The sequence below is a fragment of the Ambystoma mexicanum genome, unplaced genomic scaffold (assembly GCF_040938575.1).
Source record: "Ambystoma mexicanum isolate Mex_15411 unplaced genomic scaffold, UKY_AmexF1_1 Mex_scaf1, whole genome shotgun sequence".
Classification (NCBI taxonomy): Eukaryota; Metazoa; Chordata; class Amphibia; order Caudata; family Ambystomatidae; genus Ambystoma; species Ambystoma mexicanum.
Genome location: NW_027182324.1, coordinates 1051579 through 1070891, shown reverse-complemented (window position 1 = coordinate 1070891; position 19313 = coordinate 1051579). Strand labels below are relative to the sequence as shown.

At 41.1% G+C, this 19313-nt stretch overlaps 14 non-coding genes across 14 annotated transcripts; all 14 read left to right on the top strand.

Moving 5' to 3' along the window:
* Positions 1-1457: 1457 nt before the first annotated feature.
* TRNAK-UUU (transfer RNA lysine (anticodon UUU)) lies at positions 1458-1530 on the top strand. Its single transcript has one exon. It is a non-coding gene; the product is annotated as a tRNA-Lys (tRNA).
* A 768-nt stretch (positions 1531-2298) lies between these two features.
* Positions 2299-2371, top strand: TRNAK-UUU (transfer RNA lysine (anticodon UUU)). Its single transcript has one exon. It is a non-coding gene; the product is annotated as a tRNA-Lys (tRNA).
* Positions 2372-3980: 1609 nt separating this feature from the next.
* TRNAK-UUU (transfer RNA lysine (anticodon UUU)) lies at positions 3981-4053 on the top strand. The gene has a single exon. It is a non-coding gene; the product is annotated as a tRNA-Lys (tRNA).
* Positions 4054-5663: 1610 nt separating this feature from the next.
* On the top strand, positions 5664-5736 carry TRNAK-UUU (transfer RNA lysine (anticodon UUU)). Its single transcript has one exon. It is a non-coding gene; the product is annotated as a tRNA-Lys (tRNA).
* Positions 5737-7346: 1610 nt separating this feature from the next.
* TRNAK-UUU (transfer RNA lysine (anticodon UUU)) lies at positions 7347-7419 on the top strand. Its single transcript has one exon. It is a non-coding gene; the product is annotated as a tRNA-Lys (tRNA).
* A 1610-nt stretch (positions 7420-9029) lies between these two features.
* On the top strand, positions 9030-9102 carry TRNAK-UUU (transfer RNA lysine (anticodon UUU)). The gene has a single exon. It is a non-coding gene; the product is annotated as a tRNA-Lys (tRNA).
* Positions 9103-9871: 769 nt separating this feature from the next.
* On the top strand, positions 9872-9944 carry TRNAK-UUU (transfer RNA lysine (anticodon UUU)). The gene has a single exon. It is a non-coding gene; the product is annotated as a tRNA-Lys (tRNA).
* A 769-nt stretch (positions 9945-10713) lies between these two features.
* Positions 10714-10786, top strand: TRNAK-UUU (transfer RNA lysine (anticodon UUU)). The gene has a single exon. It is a non-coding gene; the product is annotated as a tRNA-Lys (tRNA).
* A 768-nt stretch (positions 10787-11554) lies between these two features.
* TRNAK-UUU (transfer RNA lysine (anticodon UUU)) lies at positions 11555-11627 on the top strand. The gene has a single exon. It is a non-coding gene; the product is annotated as a tRNA-Lys (tRNA).
* A 1609-nt stretch (positions 11628-13236) lies between these two features.
* On the top strand, positions 13237-13309 carry TRNAK-UUU (transfer RNA lysine (anticodon UUU)). The gene has a single exon. It is a non-coding gene; the product is annotated as a tRNA-Lys (tRNA).
* Positions 13310-14919: 1610 nt separating this feature from the next.
* Positions 14920-14992, top strand: TRNAK-UUU (transfer RNA lysine (anticodon UUU)). Its single transcript has one exon. It is a non-coding gene; the product is annotated as a tRNA-Lys (tRNA).
* A 1610-nt stretch (positions 14993-16602) lies between these two features.
* TRNAK-UUU (transfer RNA lysine (anticodon UUU)) lies at positions 16603-16675 on the top strand. Its single transcript has one exon. It is a non-coding gene; the product is annotated as a tRNA-Lys (tRNA).
* A 1609-nt stretch (positions 16676-18284) lies between these two features.
* Positions 18285-18357, top strand: TRNAK-UUU (transfer RNA lysine (anticodon UUU)). The gene has a single exon. It is a non-coding gene; the product is annotated as a tRNA-Lys (tRNA).
* Positions 18358-19126: 769 nt separating this feature from the next.
* TRNAK-UUU (transfer RNA lysine (anticodon UUU)) lies at positions 19127-19199 on the top strand. The gene has a single exon. It is a non-coding gene; the product is annotated as a tRNA-Lys (tRNA).
* Positions 19200-19313: the final 114 nt, after the last annotated feature.

Sequence of the window (19313 nt, the reverse complement as noted above, 5' to 3'; positions counted from 1 at the left end):
TGTGCTTCTAAATAGCATGAAATAGCAATCTTTGTACAAAGTTTTAACATTGGGGAGACAGATTGGTCGAAAAAAAAGCAGACAGGCGCTGCTGACATTCAAACTCAGGATCTCCTGTTTACTAGACAGGCGCTTTAACCAACTAAGCCACAGCACCTTTTTTGCATCTGGTCTCCTTTCCTTCCTCATGTAATCATTTAGAAGTGAAATCCACTTTTTTTAAGGCTAGGCTTCTGTAGCAATATAACTTTTCAAAATGTTTTCCAATTGACTGAAACTCCATTGCACAAAACGAGCATGTCATTAATCGTCGATTTAGAGTGGACTGCATTGCCCAGTGTGTGCATTGAGGAGCACATGTTCGTCTTTACTGGGGAGCAAGTTTGCACTCATGAATGTGGCAAAACATTCAAATCCGTAAGTGGGTGACCATTAAAGTCCTACATGCTGCAAATCTCTATATCTGGATACGGAATGACTGAAAAAAGTTATGTCTCCAGTGTCAAAATGTGTGTAATGCACTAGTAATTCATTTCCTTTATTGACCAGTGAGGTAGCCATGTATGGAGGTGCTGTAGAGTGAAAATCAAGTTTCAAATGGGCAGTGATCCCTGTGCCTGGATAGCTCAGTCGGTAGAGCATCAGACTTTTCATCTGAGGGTCCAGGGTTCAAGTCCCTGTTCAGGCGTACCTTTGCTTCTTTTACAAAAAATTAAGCAGGAAATATGAATTGCTCATTCTAATATGTGCTATTTCTGATGGCATCGCAACCTTGGGCAATATGACTCTAAGGTAGTGGAGTCCAGAGTTCTTGGATGCTTTGCCAACATTTCAAGCCTGACTGTGCTTCTAAATAGCATGAAATAGCAATCTTTGTACAAAGTTTTAATATTGGGGAGACAGATTGGTCGAAAAAAAAAGCAGACAGGCGCTGCTGAGATTTGAACTCAGGATCTCCTGTTTACTAGACAGGCGCTTTAACCAACTAAGCCGCAGCACCTTTTTTGCATCTGGTCTCCTTTCCTTCCTCATGTAATCATTTAGAAGTGAAATCCACTTTTTTAAGGCTGGGCTTCTGTTGCAATATAACTTTTCAAAATGTTTTCCAATTGACTGAAACTCCATTGCACAAAACGAGCATGTCATTAATCGTCGATTTAGAGTGGACTGCATTGCCCAGTGTGTGCATTGAGGAGCACATGTTCGTCTTTACTGGGGAGCAAGTTTGCACTCATGAATGTGGCAAAACATTCAAATCCGTAAGTGGGTGAACATTAAAGTCCTAGATGCTGCAAATCTCTATATCTGGATACGGAATGACTGAAAAAAGTTATGTCTCCAGTGTCAAAATGTGTGTAATGCACTAGTAATTCATTTCCTTTATTGACCAGTGAGGTAGCCATGTATGGAGGTGCTGTAGAGTGAAAATCAAGTTTCAAATGGGCAGTGATCCCTGTGCCTGGATAGCTCAGTCGGTAGAGCATCAGACTTTTAATCTGAGGGTCCAGGGTTCAAGTCCCTGTTCAGGCGTACCTTTGCTTCTTTTACAAAAAATTAAGCAGGAAATATGAATTGCTCATTCTAATATGTGCTATTTCTGATGGCATCGCAACCTTGGGCAATATGACTCTAAGGTAGTGGAGTCCAGAGTTCTTGGATGCTTTGCCAACATTTCAAGCCTGACTGTGCTTCTAAATAGCATGAAATAGCAATCTTTGTACAAAGTTTTAATATTGGGGAGACAGATTGGTCGAAAAAAAAGCAGACAGGCGCTGCTGAGATTCGAACTCAGGATCTCCTGTTTACTAGACAGGCGCTTTAACCAACTAAGCCGCAGCACCTTTTTTGCATCTGGTCTCCTTTCCTTCCTCATGTAATCATTTAGAAGTGAAATCCACTTTTTTAAGGCTGGGCTTCTGTTGCAATATAACTTTTCAAAATTTTTTCCAATTGACTGAAACTCCATTGCACAAAACGAGCATGTCATTAATCGTCGATTTAGAGTGGACTGCATTGCCCAGTGTGTGCATTGAGGAGCACATGTTCGTCTTTACTGGGGAGCAAGTTTGCACTCATGAATGTGGCAAAACATTCAAATCCGTAAGTGGGTGACCATTAAAGTCCTACATGCTGCAAATCTCTATATCTGGATACGGAATGACTGAAAAAAGTTATGTCTCCAGTGTCAAAATGTGTGTAATGCACTAGTAATTCATTTCCTTTATTGACCAGTGAGGTAGCCATGTATGGAGGTGCTGTAGAGTGAAAATCAAGTTTCAAATGGGCAGTGATCCCTGTGCCTGGATAGCTCAGTCGGTAGAGCATCAGACTTTTAATCTGAGGGTCCAGGGTTCAAGTCCCTGTTCAGGCGTACCTTTGCTTCTTTTACAAAAAATTAAGCAGGAAATATGAATTGCTCATTCTAATATGTGCTATTTCTGATGGCATCGCAACCTTGGGCAATATGACTCTAAGGTAGTGGAGTCCAGAGTTCTTGGATGCTTTGCCAACATTTCAAGCCTGACTGTGCTTCTAAATAGCATGAAATAGCAATCTTTGTACAAAGTTTTAATATTGGGGAGACAGATTGGTCGAAAAAAAAGCAGACAGGCGCTGCTGAGATTTGAACTCAGGATCTCCTGTTTACTAGACAGGCGCTTTAACCAACTAAGCCGCAGCACCTTTTTTGCATCTGGTCTCCTTTCCTTCCTCATGTAATCATTTAGAAGTGAAATCCACTTTTTTAAGGCTGGGCTTCTGTTGCAATATAACTTTTCAAAATGTTTTCCAATTGACTGAAACTCCATTGCACAAAACGAGCATGTCATTAATCGTCGATTTAGAGTGGACTGCATTGCCCAGTGTGTGCATTGAGGAGCACATGTTCGTCTTTACTGGGGAGCAAGTTTGCACTCATGAATGTGGCAAAACATTCAAATCCGTAAGTGGGTGAACATTAAAGTCCTAGATGCTGCAAATCTCTATATCTGGATACGGAATGACTGAAAAAAGTTATGTCTCCAGTGTCAAAATGTGTGTAATGCACTAGTAATTCATTTCCTTTATTGCCCAGTGAGGTAGCCATGTATGGAGGTGCTGTAGAGTGAAAATCAAGTTTCAAATGGGCAGTAATCCCTGTGCCTGGATAGCTCAGTCGGTAGAGCATCAGACTTTTAATCTGAGGGTCCAGGGTTCAAGTCCCTGTTTAGGCGTACCTTTGCTTCTTTTACAAAAAATTAAGCAGGAAATATGAATTGCTCATTCTAATATGTGCTATTTCTGATGGCATCGCAACCTTGGGCAATATGACTCTAAGGTAGTGGAGTCCAGAGTTCTTGGATGCTTTGCCAACATTTCAAGCCTGACTGTGCTTCTAAATAGCATGAAATAGCAATCTTTGTACAAAGTTTTAATATTGGGGAGACAGATTGGTCGAAAAAAAAGCAGACAGGCGCTGCTGAGATTCGAACTCAGGATCTCCTGTTTACTAGACAGGCGCTTTAACCAACTAAGCCGCAGCACCTTTTTTGCATCTGGTCTCCTTTCCTTCCTCATGTAATCATTTAGAAGTGAAATCCACTTTTTTAAGGCTGGGCTTCTGTTGCAATATAACTTTTCAAAATGTTTTCCAATTGACTGAAACTCCATTGCACAAAACGAGCATGTCATTAATCGTCGATTTAGAGTGGACTGCATTGCCCAGTGTGTGCATTGAGGAGCACATGTTCGTCTTTACTGGGGAGCAAGTTTGCACTCATGAATGTGGCAAAACATTCAAATCCGTAAGTGGGTGACCATTAATGTCCTACATGCTGCAAATCTCTATATCTGGATACGGAATGACTGAAAAAAGTTATGTCTCCAGTGTCAAAATGTGTGTAATGCACTAGTAATTCATTTCCTTTATTGACCAGTGAGGTAGCCATGTATGGAGGTGCTGTAGAGTGAAAATCAAGTTTCAAATGGGCAGTGATCCCTGTGCCTGGATAGCTCAGTCGGTAGAGCATCAGACTTTTAATCTGAGGGTCCAGGGTTCAAGTCCCTGTTCAGGCGTACCTTTGCTTCTTTTACAAAAAATTAAGCAGGAAATATGAATTGCTCATTCTAATATGTGCTATTTCTGATGGCATCGCAACCTTGGGCAATATGACTCTAAGGTAGTGGAGTCCAGAGTTCTTGGATGCTTTGCCAACATTTCAAGCCTGACTGTGCTTCTAAATAGCATGAAATAGCAATCTTTGTACAAAGTTTTAATATTGGGGAGACAGATTGGTCGAAAAAAAAGCAGACAGGCGCTGCTGAGATTCAAACTCAGGATCTCCTGTTTACTAGACAGGCGCTTTAACCAACTAAGCCGCAGCACCTTTTTTGCATCTGGTCTCCTTTCCTTCCTCATGTAATCATTTAGAAGTGAAATCCACTTTTTTAAGGCTGGGCTTCTGTTGCAATATAACTTTTCAAAATGTTTTCCAATTGACTGAAACTCCATTGCACAAAACGAGCATGTCATTAATCGTCGATTTAGAGTGGACTGCATTGCCCAGTGTGTGCATTGAGGAGCACATGTTCGTCTTTACTGGGGAGCAAGTTTGCACTCATGAATGTGGCAAAACATTCAAATCCGTAAGTGGGTGAACATTAAAGTCCTAGATGCTGCAAATCTCTATATCTGGATACGGAATGACTGAAAAAAGTTATGTCTCCAGTGTCAAAATGTGTGTAATGCACTAGTAATTAATTTCCTTTATTGACCAGTGAGGTAGCCATGTATGGAGGTGCTGTAGAGTGAAAATCAAGTTTCAAATGGGCAGTGATCCCTGTGCCTGGATAGCTCAGTCGGTAGAGCATCAGACTTTTAATCTGAGGGTCCAGGGTTCAAGTCACGGTTCAGGCGTACCTTTGCTTCTTTTACAAAAAATTAAGCAGGAAATATGAATTGCTCATTCTAATATGTGCTATTTCTGATGGCATCGCAACCTTGGGCAATATGACTCTAAGGTAGTGGAGTCCAGAGTTCTTGGAGGCTTTGCCAACATTTCAAGCCTGACTGTGCTTCTAAATAGCATGAAATAGCAATCTTTGTACAAAGTTTTAACATTGGGGAGACAGATTGGTCGAAAAAAAAGCAGACAGGCGCTGCTGAGATTCAAACTCAGGATCTCCTGTTTACTAGACAGGCGCTTTAACCAACTAAGCCACAGCACCTTTTTTGCATCTGGTCTCCTTTCCTTCCTCATGTAATCATTTAGAAGTGAAATCCACTTTTTTTAAGGCTAGGCTTCTGTTGCAATATAACTTTTCAAAATGTTTTCCAATTGACTGAAACTCCATTGCACAAAACGAGCATGTCAGTAATCGTCGATTTAGAGTGGACTGCATTGCCCAGTGTGTGCATTGAGGAGCACATGTTCGTCTTTACTGGGGAGCAAGTTTGCACTCATGAATGTGGCAAAACATTCAAATCCGTAAGTGGGTGACCATTAAAGTCCTACATGCTGCAAATCTCTATATCTGGATACGGAATGACTGAAAAAAGTTATGTCTCCAGTGTCAAAATGTGTGTAATGCACTAGTAATTCATTTCCTTTATTGACCAGTGAGGTAGCCATGTATGGAGGTGCTGTAGAGTGAAAATCAAGTTTCAAATGGGCAGTGATCCCTGTGCCTGGATAGCTCAGTCGGTAGAGCATCAGACTTTTAATCTGAGGGTCCAGGGTTCAAGTCCCTGTTCAGGCGTACCTTTGCTTCTTTTACAAAAAATTAAGCAGGAAATATGAATTGCTCATTCTAATATGTGCTATTTCTGATGGCATCGCAACCTTGGGCAATATGACTCTAAGGTAGTGGAGTCCAGAGTTCTTGGATGCTTTGCCAACATTTCAAGCCTGACTCTGCTTCTAAATAGCATGAAATAGCAATCTTTGTACAAAGTTTTAATATTGGGGAGACAGATTGGTCGAAAAAAAAGCAGACAGGCGCTGGTGAGATTCGAACTCAGGATCTCCTGTTTACTAGACAGGCGCTTTAACCAACTAAGCCACAGCACCTTTTTTGCATCTGGTCTCCTTTCCTTCCTCATGTAATCATTTAGAAGTGAAATCCACTTTTTTAACGCTGGGCTTCTGTTGCAATATAACTTTTCAAAATGTTTTCCAATTGACTGAAACTCCATTGCACAAAACGAGCATGTCATTAATCGTCGATTTAGAGTGGACTGCATTGCCCAGTGTGTGCATTGAGGAGCACATGTTCGTCTTTACTGGGGAGCAAGTTTGCACTCATGAATGTGGCAAAACATTCAAATCCGTAAGTGGGTGAACATTAAAGTCCTAGATGCTGCAAATCTCTATATCTGGATACGGAATGACTGAAAAAAGTTATGTCTCCAGTGTCAAAATGTGTGTAATGCACTAGTAATTAATTTCCTTTATTGACCAGTGAGGTAGCCATGTATGGAGGTGCTGTAGAGTGAAAATCAAGTTTCAAATGGGCAGTGATCCCTGTGCCTGGATAGCTCAGTCGGTAGAGCATCAGACTTTTAATCTGAGGGTCCAGGGTTCAAGTCACGGTTCAGGCGTACCTTTGCTTCTTTTACAAAAAATTAAGCAGGAAATATGAATTGCTCATTCTAATATGTGCTATTTCTGATGGCATCGCAACCTTGGGCAATATGACTCTAAGGTAGTGGAGTCCAGAGTTCTTGGAGGCTTTGCCAACATTTCAAGCCTGACTGTGCTTCTAAATAGCATGAAATAGCAATCTTTGTACAAAGTTTTAACATTGGGGAGACAGATTGGTCGAAAAAAAAGCAGACAGGCGCTGCTGACATTCAAACTCAGGATCTCCTGTTTACTAGACAGGCGCTTTAACCAACTAAGCCACAGCACCTTTTTTGCATCTGGTCTCCTTTCCTTCCTCATGTAATCATTTAGAAGTGAAATCCACTTTTTTTAAGGCTAGGCTTCTGTAGCAATATAACTTTTCAAAATGTTTTCCAATTGACTGAAACTCCATTGCACAAAACGAGCATGTCATTAATCGTCGATTTAGAGTGGACTGCATTGCCCAGTGTGTGCATTGAGGAGCACATGTTCGTCTTTACTGGGGAGCAAGTTTGCACTCATGAATGTGGCAAAACATTCAAATCCGTAAGTGGGTGACCATTAAAGTCCTACATGCTGCAAATCTCTATATCTGGATACGGAATGACTGAAAAAAGTTATGTCTCCAGTGTCAAAATGTGTGTAATGCACTAGTAATTCATTTCCTTTATTGACCAGTGAGGTAGCCATGTATGGAGGTGCTGTAGAGTGAAAATCAAGTTTCAAATGGGCAGTGATCCCTGTGCCTGGATAGCTCAGTCGGTAGAGCATCAGACTTTTAATCTGAGGGTCCAGGGTTCAAGTCCCTGTTCAGGCGTACCTTTGCTTCTTTTACAAAAAATTAAGCAGGAAATATGAATTGCTCATTCTAATATGTGCTATTTCTGATGGCATCGCAACCTTGGGCAATATGACTCTAAGGTAGTGGAGTCCAGAGTTCTTGGATGCTTTGCCAACATTTCAAGCCTGACTGTGCTTCTAAATAGCATGAAATAGCAATCTTTGTACAAAGTTTTAATATTGGGGAGACAGATTGGTCGAAAAAAAAGCAGACAGGCGCTGGTGAGATTCGAACTCAGGATCTCCTGTTTACTAGACAGGCGCTTTAACCAACTAAGCCACAGCACCTTTTTTGCATCTGGTCTCCTTTCCTTCCTCATGTAATCATTTAGAAGTGAAATCCACTTTTTTAACGCTGGGCTTCTGTTGCAATATAACTTTTCAAAATGTTTTCCAATTGACTGAAACTCCATTGCACAAAACGAGCATGTCATTAATCGTCGATTTAGAGTGGACTGCATTGCCCAGTGTGTGCATTGAGGAGCACATGTTCGTCTTTACTGGGGAGCAAGTTTGCACTCATGAATGTGGCAAAACATTCAAATCCGTAAGTGGGTGAACATTAAAGTCCTAGATGCTGCAAATCTCTATATCTGGATACGGAATGACTGAAAAAAGTTATGTCTCCAGTGTCAAAATGTGTGTAATGCACTAGTAATTAATTTCCTTTATTGACCAGTGAGGTAGCCATGTATGGAGGTGCTGTAGAGTGAAAATCAAGTTTCAAATGGGCAGTGATCCCTGTGCCTGGATAGCTCAGTCGGTAGAGCATCAGACTTTTAATCTGAGGGTCCAGGGTTCAAGTCACGGTTCAGGCGTACCTTTGCTTCTTTTACAAAAAATTAAGCAGGAAATATGAATTGCTCATTCTAATATGTGCTATTTCTGATGGCATCGCAACCTTGGGCAATATGACTCTAAGGTAGTGGAGTCCAGAGTTCTTGGAGGCTTTGCCAACATTTCAAGCCTGACTGTGCTTCTAAATAGCATGAAATAGCAATCTTTGTACAAAGTTTTAACATTGGGGAGACATATTGGTCGAAAAAAAAGCAGACAGGCGCTGCTGACATTCAAACTCAGGATCTCCTGTTTACTAGACAGGCGCTTTAACCAACTAAGCCACAGCACCTTTTTTGCATCTGGTCTCCTTTCCTTCCTCATGTAATCATTTAGAAGTGAAATCCACTTTTTTTAAGGCTAGGCTTCTGTAGCAATATAACTTTTCAAAATGTTTTCCAATTGACTGAAACTCCATTGCACAAAACGAGCATGTCATTAATCGTCGATTTAGAGTGGACTGCATTGCCCAGTGTGTGCATTGAGGAGCACATGTTCGTCTTTACTGGGGAGCAAGTTTGCACTCATGAATGTGGCAAAACATTCAAATCCGTAAGTGGGTGAACATTAAAGTCCTAGATGCTGCAAATCTCTATATCTGGATACGGAATGACTGAAAAAAGTTATGTCTCCAGTGTCAAAATGTGTGTAATGCACTAGTAATTCATTTCCTTTATTGCCCAGTGAGGTAGCCATGTATGGAGGTGCTGTAGAGTGAAAATCAAGTTTCAAATGGGCAGTAATCCCTGTGCCTGGATAGCTCAGTCGGTAGAGCATCAGACTTTTAATCTGAGGGTCCAGGGTTCAAGTCCCTGTTCAGGCGTACCTTTGCTTCTTTTACAAAAAATTAAGCAGGAAATATGAATTGCTCATTCTAATATGTGCTATTTCTGATGGCATCGCAACCTTGGGCAATATGACTCTAAGGTAGTGGAGTCCAGAGTTCTTGGATGCTTTGCCAACATTTCAAGCCTGACTGTGCTTCTAAATAGCATGAAATAGCAATCTTTGTACAAAGTTTTAATATTGGGGAGACAGATTGGTCGAAAAAAAAGCAGACAGGCGCTGCTGAGATTCGAACTCAGGATCTCCTGTTTACTAGACAGGCGCTTTAACCAACTAAGCCGCAGCACCTTTTTTGCATCTGGTCTCCTTTCCTTCCTCATGTAATCATTTAGAAGTGAAATCCACTTTTTTTAAGGCTAGGCTTCTGTAGCAATATAACTTTTCAAAATGTTTTCCAATTGACTGAAACTCCATTGCACAAAACGAGCATGTCATTAATCGTCGATTTAGAGTGGACTGCATTGCCCAGTGTGTGCATTGAGGAGCACATGTTCGTCTTTACTGGGGAGCAAGTTTGCACTCATGAATGTGGCAAAACATTCAAATCCGTAAGTGGGTGACCATTAAAGTCCTACATGCTGCAAATCTCTATATCTGGATACGGAATGACTGAAAAAAGTTATGTCTCCAGTGTCAAAATGTGTGTAATGCACTAGTAATTCATTTCCTTTATTGACCAGTGAGGTAGCCATGTATGGAGGTGCTGTAGAGTGAAAATCAAGTTTCAAATGGGCAGTGATCCCTGTGCCTGGATAGCTCAGTCGGTAGAGCATCAGACTTTTAATCTGAGGGTCCAGGGTTCAAGTCCCTGTTCAGGCGTACCTTTGCTTCTTTTACAAAAAATTAAGCAGGAAATATGAATTGCTCATTCTAATATGTGCTATTTCTGATGGCATCGCAACCTTGGGCAATATGACTCTAAGGTAGTGGAGTCCAGAGTTCTTGGATGCTTTGCCAACATTTCAAGCCTGACTGTGCTTCTAAATAGCATGAAATAGCAATCTTTGTACAAAGTTTTAATATTGGGGAGACAGATTGGTCGAAAAAAAAAGCAGACAGGCGCTGCTGAGATTTGAACTCAGGATCTCCTGTTTACTAGACAGGCGCTTTAACCAACTAAGCCGCAGCACCTTTTTTGCATCTGGTCTCCTTTCCTTCCTCATGTAATCATTTAGAAGTGAAATCCACTTTTTTAAGGCTGGGCTTCTGTTGCAATATAACTTTTCAAAATGTTTTCCAATTGACTGAAACTCCATTGCACAAAACGAGCATGTCATTAATCGTCGATTTAGAGTGGACTGCATTGCCCAGTGTGTGCATTGAGGAGCACATGTTCGTCTTTACTGGGGAGCAAGTTTGCACTCATGAATGTGGCAAAACATTCAAATCCGTAAGTGGGTGAACATTAAAGTCCTAGATGCTGCAAATCTCTATATCTGGATACGGAATGACTGAAAAAAGTTATGTCTCCAGTGTCAAAATGTGTGTAATGCACTAGTAATTCATTTCCTTTATTGACCAGTGAGGTAGCCATGTATGGAGGTGCTGTAGAGTGAAAATCAAGTTTCAAATGGGCAGTGATCCCTGTGCCTGGATAGCTCAGTCGGTAGAGCATCAGACTTTTAATCTGAGGGTCCAGGGTTCAAGTCCCTGTTCAGGCGTACCTTTGCTTCTTTTACAAAAAATTAAGCAGGAAATATGAATTGCTCATTCTAATATGTGCTATTTCTGATGGCATCGCAACCTTGGGCAATATGACTCTAAGGTAGTGGAGTCCAGAGTTCTTGGATGCTTTGCCAACATTTCAAGCCTGACTGTGCTTCTAAATAGCATGAAATAGCAATCTTTGTACAAAGTTTTAATATTGGGGAGACAGATTGGTCGAAAAAAAAGCAGACAGGCGCTGCTGAGATTCGAACTCAGGATCTCCTGTTTACTAGACAGGCGCTTTAACCAACTAAGCCGCAGCACCTTTTTTGCATCTGGTCTCCTTTCCTTCCTCATGTAATCATTTAGAAGTGAAATCCACTTTTTTAAGGCTGGGCTTCTGTTGCAATATAACTTTTCAAAATTTTTTCCAATTGACTGAAACTCCATTGCACAAAACGAGCATGTCATTAATCGTCGATTTAGAGTGGACTGCATTGCCCAGTGTGTGCATTGAGGAGCACATGTTCGTCTTTACTGGGGAGCAAGTTTGCACTCATGAATGTGGCAAAACATTCAAATCCGTAAGTGGGTGACCATTAAAGTCCTACATGCTGCAAATCTCTATATCTGGATACGGAATGACTGAAAAAAGTTATGTCTCCAGTGTCAAAATGTGTGTAATGCACTAGTAATTCATTTCCTTTATTGACCAGTGAGGTAGCCATGTATGGAGGTGCTGTAGAGTGAAAATCAAGTTTCAAATGGGCAGTGATCCCTGTGCCTGGATAGCTCAGTCGGTAGAGCATCAGACTTTTAATCTGAGGGTCCAGGGTTCAAGTCCCTGTTCAGGCGTACCTTTGCTTCTTTTACAAAAAATTAAGCAGGAAATATGAATTGCTCATTCTAATATGTGCTATTTCTGATGGCATCGCAACCTTGGGCAATATGACTCTAAGGTAGTGGAGTCCAGAGTTCTTGGATGCTTTGCCAACATTTCAAGCCTGACTGTGCTTCTAAATAGCATGAAATAGCAATCTTTGTACAAAGTTTTAATATTGGGGAGACAGATTGGTCGAAAAAAAAGCAGACAGGCGCTGCTGAGATTTGAACTCAGGATCTCCTGTTTACTAGACAGGCGCTTTAACCAACTAAGCCGCAGCACCTTTTTTGCATCTGGTCTCCTTTCCTTCCTCATGTAATCATTTAGAAGTGAAATCCACTTTTTTAAGGCTGGGCTTCTGTTGCAATATAACTTTTCAAAATGTTTTCCAATTGACTGAAACTCCATTGCACAAAACGAGCATGTCATTAATCGTCGATTTAGAGTGGACTGCATTGCCCAGTGTGTGCATTGAGGAGCACATGTTCGTCTTTACTGGGGAGCAAGTTTGCACTCATGAATGTGGCAAAACATTCAAATCCGTAAGTGGGTGAACATTAAAGTCCTAGATGCTGCAAATCTCTATATCTGGATACGGAATGACTGAAAAAAGTTATGTCTCCAGTGTCAAAATGTGTGTAATGCACTAGTAATTCATTTCCTTTATTGCCCAGTGAGGTAGCCATGTATGGAGGTGCTGTAGAGTGAAAATCAAGTTTCAAATGGGCAGTAATCCCTGTGCCTGGATAGCTCAGTCGGTAGAGCATCAGACTTTTAATCTGAGGGTCCAGGGTTCAAGTCCCTGTTTAGGCGTACCTTTGCTTCTTTTACAAAAAATTAAGCAGGAAATATGAATTGCTCATTCTAATATGTGCTATTTCTGATGGCATCGCAACCTTGGGCAATATGACTCTAAGGTAGTGGAGTCCAGAGTTCTTGGATGCTTTGCCAACATTTCAAGCCTGACTGTGCTTCTAAATAGCATGAAATAGCAATCTTTGTACAAAGTTTTAATATTGGGGAGACAGATTGGTCGAAAAAAAAGCAGACAGGCGCTGCTGAGATTCGAACTCAGGATCTCCTGTTTACTAGACAGGCGCTTTAACCAACTAAGCCGCAGCACCTTTTTTGCATCTGGTCTCCTTTCCTTCCTCATGTAATCATTTAGAAGTGAAATCCACTTTTTTAAGGCTGGGCTTCTGTTGCAATATAACTTTTCAAAATGTTTTCCAATTGACTGAAACTCCATTGCACAAAACGAGCATGTCATTAATCGTCGATTTAGAGTGGACTGCATTGCCCAGTGTGTGCATTGAGGAGCACATGTTCGTCTTTACTGGGGAGCAAGTTTGCACTCATGAATGTGGCAAAACATTCAAATCCGTAAGTGGGTGACCATTAATGTCCTACATGCTGCAAATCTCTATATCTGGATACGGAATGACTGAAAAAAGTTATGTCTCCAGTGTCAAAATGTGTGTAATGCACTAGTAATTCATTTCCTTTATTGACCAGTGAGGTAGCCATGTATGGAGGTGCTGTAGAGTGAAAATCAAGTTTCAAATGGGCAGTGATCCCTGTGCCTGGATAGCTCAGTCGGTAGAGCATCAGACTTTTAATCTGAGGGTCCAGGGTTCAAGTCCCTGTTCAGGCGTACCTTTGCTTCTTTTACAAAAAATTAAGCAGGAAATATGAATTGCTCATTCTAATATGTGCTATTTCTGATGGCATCGCAACCTTGGGCAATATGACTCTAAGGTAGTGGAGTCCAGAGTTCTTGGATGCTTTGCCAACATTTCAAGCCTGACTGTGCTTCTAAATAGCATGAAATAGCAATCTTTGTACAAAGTTTTAATATTGGGGAGACAGATTGGTCGAAAAAAAAGCAGACAGGCGCTGCTGAGATTCAAACTCAGGATCTCCTGTTTACTAGACAGGCGCTTTAACCAACTAAGCCGCAGCACCTTTTTTGCATCTGGTCTCCTTTCCTTCCTCATGTAATCATTTAGAAGTGAAATCCACTTTTTTAAGGCTGGGCTTCTGTTGCAATATAACTTTTCAAAATGTTTTCCAATTGACTGAAACTCCATTGCACAAAACGAGCATGTCATTAATCGTCGATTTAGAGTGGACTGCATTGCCCAGTGTGTGCATTGAGGAGCACATGTTCGTCTTTACTGGGGAGCAAGTTTGCACTCATGAATGTGGCAAAACATTCAAATCCGTAAGTGGGTGAACATTAAAGTCCTAGATGCTGCAAATCTCTATATCTGGATACGGAATGTCTGAAAAAAGTTATGTCTCCAGTGTCAAAATGTGTGTAATGCACTAGTAATTCATTTCCTTTATTGACCAGTGAGGTAGCCATGTATGGAGGTACTGTAGAGTGAAAATCAAGTTTCAAATGGGCAGTGATCCCTGTGCCTGGATAGCTCAGTCGGTAGAGCATCAGACTTTTAATCTGAGGGTCCAGGGTTCAAGTCACTGTTCAGGCGTACCTTTGCTTCTTTTACAAAAAATTAAGCAGGAAATATGAATTGCTCATTCTAATATGTGCTATTTCTGATGGCATCGCAACCTTGGGCAATATGACTCTAAGGTAGTGGAGTCCAGAGTTCTTGGAGGCTTTGCCAACATTTCAAGCCTGACTGTGCTTCTAAATAGCATGAAATAGCAATCTTTGTACAAAGTTTTAACATTGGGGAGACAGATTGGTCGAAAAAAAAGCAGACAGGCGCTGCTGAGATTCAAACTCAGGATCTCCTGTTTACTAGACAGGCGCTTTAACCAACTAAGCCACAGCACCTTTTTTGCATCTGGTCTCCTTTCCTTCCTCATGTAATCATTTAGAAGTGAAATCCACTTTTTTTAAGGCTAGGCTTCTGTTGCAATATAACTTTTCAAAATGTTTTCCAATTGACTGAAACTCCATTGCACAAAACGAGCATGTCAGTAATCGTCGATTTAGAGTGGACTGCATTGCCCAGTGTGTGCATTGAGGAGCACATGTTCGTCTTTACTGGGGAGCAAGTTTGCACTCATGAATGTGGCAAAACATTCAAATCCGTAAGTGGGTGACCATTAAAGTCCTACATGCTGCAAATCTCTATATCTGGATACGGAATGACTGAAAAAAGTTATGTCTCCAGTGTCAAAATGTGTGTAATGCACTAGTAATTCATTTCCTTTATTGACCAGTGAGGTAGCCATGTATGGAGGTGCTGTAGAGTGAAAATCAAGTTTCAAATGGGCAGTGATCCCTGTGCCTGGATAGCTCAGTCGGTAGAGCATCAGACTTTTAATCTGAGGGTCCAGGGTTCAAGTCCCTGTTCAGGCGTACCTTTGCTTCTTTTACAAAAAATTAAGCAGGAAATATGAATTGCTCATTCTAATATGTGCTATTTCTGATGGCATCGCAACCTTGGGCAATATGACTCTAAGGTAGTGGAGTCCAGAGTTCTTGGATGCTTTGCCAACATTTCAAGCCTGACTCTGCTTCTAAATAGCATGAAATAGCAATCTTTGTACAAAGTTTTAATATTGGGGAGACAGATTGGTCGAAAAAAAAGCAGACAGGCGCTGGTGAGATTCGAACTCAGGATCTCCTGTTTACTAGACAGGCGCTTTAACCAACTAAGCCACAGCACCTTTTTTGCATCTGGTCTCCTTTCCTTCCTCATGTAATCATTTAGAAGTGAAATCCACTTTTTTAACGCTGGGCTTCTGTTGCAATATAACTTTTCAAAATGTTTTCCAATTGACTGAAACTCCATTGCACAAAACGAGCATGTCATTAATCGTCGATTTAGAGTGGACTGCATTGCCCAGTGTGTGCATTGAGGAGCACATGTTCGTCTTTACTGGGGAGCAAGTTTGCACTCATGAATGTGGCAAAACATTCAAATCCGTAAGTGGGTGAACATTAAAGTCCTAGATGCTGCAAATCTCTATATCTGGATACGGAATGACTGAAAAAAGTTATGTCTCCAGTGTCAAAATGTGTGTAATGCACTAGTAATTAATTTCCTTTATTGACCAGTGAGGTAGCCATGTATGGAGGTGCTGTAGAGTGAAAATCAAGTTTCAAATGGGCAGTGATCCCTGTGCCTGGATAGCTCAGTCGGTAGAGCATCAGACTTTTAATCTGAGGGTCCAGGGTTCAAGTCACGGTTCAGGCGTACCTTTGCTTCTTTTACAAAAAATTAAGCAGGAAATATGAATTGCTCATTCTAATATGTGCTATTTCTGATGGCATCGCAACCTTGGGCAATATGACTCTAAGGTAGTGGAGTCCAGAGTTCTTGGAGGCTTTGCCAACATTTCAAGCCTGACTGTGCTTCTAAATAGCATGAAATAGCAATCTTTGTACAAAGTTTTAACATTGGGGAGACAGATTGGTCGAAAAAAAAGCAGACAGGCGCTGCTGACATTCAAACTCAGGATCTCCTGTTTACTAGACAGGCGCTTTAACCAACTAAGCCACAGCACCTTTTTTGCATCTGGTCTCCTTTCCTTCCTCATGTAATCATTTAGAAGTGAAATCCACTTTTTTTAAGGCTAGGCTTCTGTAGCAATATAACTTTTCAAAATGTTTTCCAATTGACTGAAACTCCATTGCACAAAACGAGCATGTCATTAATCGTCGATTTAGAGTGGACTGCATTGCCCAGTGTGTGCATTGAGGAGCACATGTTCGTCTTTACTGGGGAGCAAGTTTGCACTCATGAATGTGGCAAAACATTCAAATCCGTAAGTGGGTGACCATTAAAGTCCTACATGCTGCAAATCTCTATATCTGGATACGGAATGACTGAAAAAAGTTATGTCTCCAGTGTCAAAATGTGTGTAATGCACTAGTAATTCATTTCCTTTATTGACCAGTGAGGTAGCCATGTATGGAGGTGCTGTAGAGTGAAAATCAAGTTTCAAATGGGCAGTGATCCCTGTGCCTGGATAGCTCAGTCGGTAGAGCATCAGACTTTTAATCTGAGGGTCCAGGGTTCAAGTCCCTGTTCAGGCGTACCTTTGCTTCTTTTACAAAAAATTAAGCAGGAAATATGAATTGCTCATTCTAATATGTGCTATTTCTGATGGCATCGCAACCTTGGGCAATATGACTCTAAGGTAGTGGAGTCCAGAGTTCTTGGATGCTTTGCCAACATTTCAAGCCTGACTGTGCTTCTAAATAGCATGAAATAGCAATCTTTGTACAAAGTTTTAATATTGGGGAGACAGATTGGTCGAAAAAAAAGCAGACAGGCGCTGGTGAGATTCGAACTCAGGATCTCCTGTTTACTAGACAGGCGCTTTAACCAACTAAGCCACAGCACCTTTTTTGCATCTGGTCTCCTTTCCTTCCTCATGTAATCATTTAGAAGTGAAATCCACTTTTTTAACGCTGGGCTTCTGTTGCAATATAACTTTTCAAAATGTTTTCCAATTGACTGAAACTCCATTGCACAAAACGAGCATGTCATTAATCGTCGATTTAGAGTGGACTGCATTGCCCAGTGTGTGCATTGAGGAGCACATGTTCGTCTTTACTGGGGAGCAAGTTTGCACTCATGAATGTGGCAAAACATTCAAATCCGTAAGTGGGTGAACATTAAAGTCCTAGATGCTGCAAATCTCTATATCTGGATACGGAATGACTGAAAAAAGTTATGTCTCCAGTGTCAAAATGTGTGTAATGCACTAGTAATTAATTTCCTTTATTGACCAGTGAGGTAGCCATGTATGGAGGTGCTGTAGAGTGAAAATCAAGTTTCAAATGGGCAGTGATCCCTGTGCCTGGATAGCTCAGTCGGTAGAGCATCAGACTTTTAATCTGAGGGTCCAGGGTTCAAGTCACGGTTCAGGCGTACCTTTGCTTCTTTTACAAAAAATTAAGCAGGAAATATGAATTGCTCATTCTAATATGTGCTATTTCTGATGGCATCGCAACCTTGGGCAATATGACTCTAAGGTAGTGGAGTCCAGAGTTCTTGGAGGCTTTGCCAACATTTCAAGCCTGACTGTGCTTCTAAATAGCATGAAATAGCAATCTTTGTACAAAGTTTTAACATTGGGGAGACATATTGGTCGAAAAAAAAGCAGACAGGCGCTGCTGACATTCAAACTCAGGATCTCCTGTTTACTAGACAGGCGCTTTAACCAACTAAGCCACAGCACCTTTTTTGCATCTGGTCTCCTTTCCTTCCTCATGTAATCATTTAGAAGTGAAATCCACTTTTTTTAAGGCTAGGCTTCTGTAGCAATATAACTTTTCAAAATGTTTTCCAATTGACTGAAACTCCATTGCACAAAACGAGCATGTCATTAATCGTCGATTTAGAGTGGACTGCATTGCCAGTGTGTGCATTGAGGAGCACATGTTCGTCTTTACTGGGGAGCAAGTTTGCACTCATGAATGTGGCAAAACATTCAAATCCGTAAGTGGGTGAACATTAAAGTCCTAGATGCTGCAAATCTCTATATCTGGATACGGAATGACTGAAAAAAGTTATGTCTCCAGTGTCAAAATGTGTGTAATGCACTAGTAATTCATTTCCTTTATTGCCCAGTGAGGTAGCCATGTATGGAGGTGCTGTAGAGTGAAAATCAAGTTTCAAATGGGCAGTAATCCCTGTGCCTGGATAGCTCAGTCGGTAGAGCATCAGACTTTTAATCTGAGGGTCCAGGGTTCAAGTCCCTGTTCAGGCGTACCTTTGCTTCTTTTACAAAAAATTAAGCAGGAAATATGAATTGCTCATTCTAATATGTGCTATTTCTGATGGCATCGCAACCTTGGGCAATATGACTCTAAGGTAGTGGAGTCCAGAGTTCTTGGATGCTTTGCCAACATTTCAAGCCTGACTGTGCTTCTAAATAGCATGAAATAGCAATCTTTGTACAAAGTTTTAATATTGGGGAGACAGATTGGTCGAAAAAAAAGCAGACAGGCGCTGCTGAGATTCGAACTCAGGATCTCCTGTTTACTAGACAGGCGCTTTAACCAACTAAGCCGCAGCACCTTTTTTGCATCTGGTCTCCTTTCCTTCCTCATGTAATCATTTAGAAGTGAAATCCACTTTTTTTAAGGCTAGGCTTCTGTAGCAATATAACTTTTCAAAATGTTTTCCAATTGACTGAAACTCCATTGCACAAAACGAGCATGTCATTAATCGTCGATTTAGAGTGGACTGCATTGCCCAGTGTGTGCATTGAGGAGCACATGTTCGTCTTTACTGGGGAGCAAGTTTGCACTCATGAATGTGGCAAAACATTCAAATCCGTAAGTGGGTGACCATTAAAGTCCTACATGCTGCAAATCTCTATATCTGGATACGGAATGACTGAAAAAAGTTATGTCTCCAGTGTCAAAATGTGTGTAATGCACTAGTAATTCATTTCCTTTATTGACCAGTGAGGTAGCCATGTATGGAGGTGCTGTAGAGTGAAAATCAAGTTTCAAATGGGCAGTGATCCCTGTGCCTGGATAGCTCAGTCGGTAGAGCATCAGACTTTTAATCTGAGGGTCCAGGGTTCAAGTCCCTGTTCAGGCGTACCTTTGCTTCTTTTACAAAAAATTAAGCAGGAAATATGAATTGCTCATTCTAATATGTGCTATTTCTGATGGCATCGCAACCTTGGGCAATATGACTCTAAGGTAGTGGAGT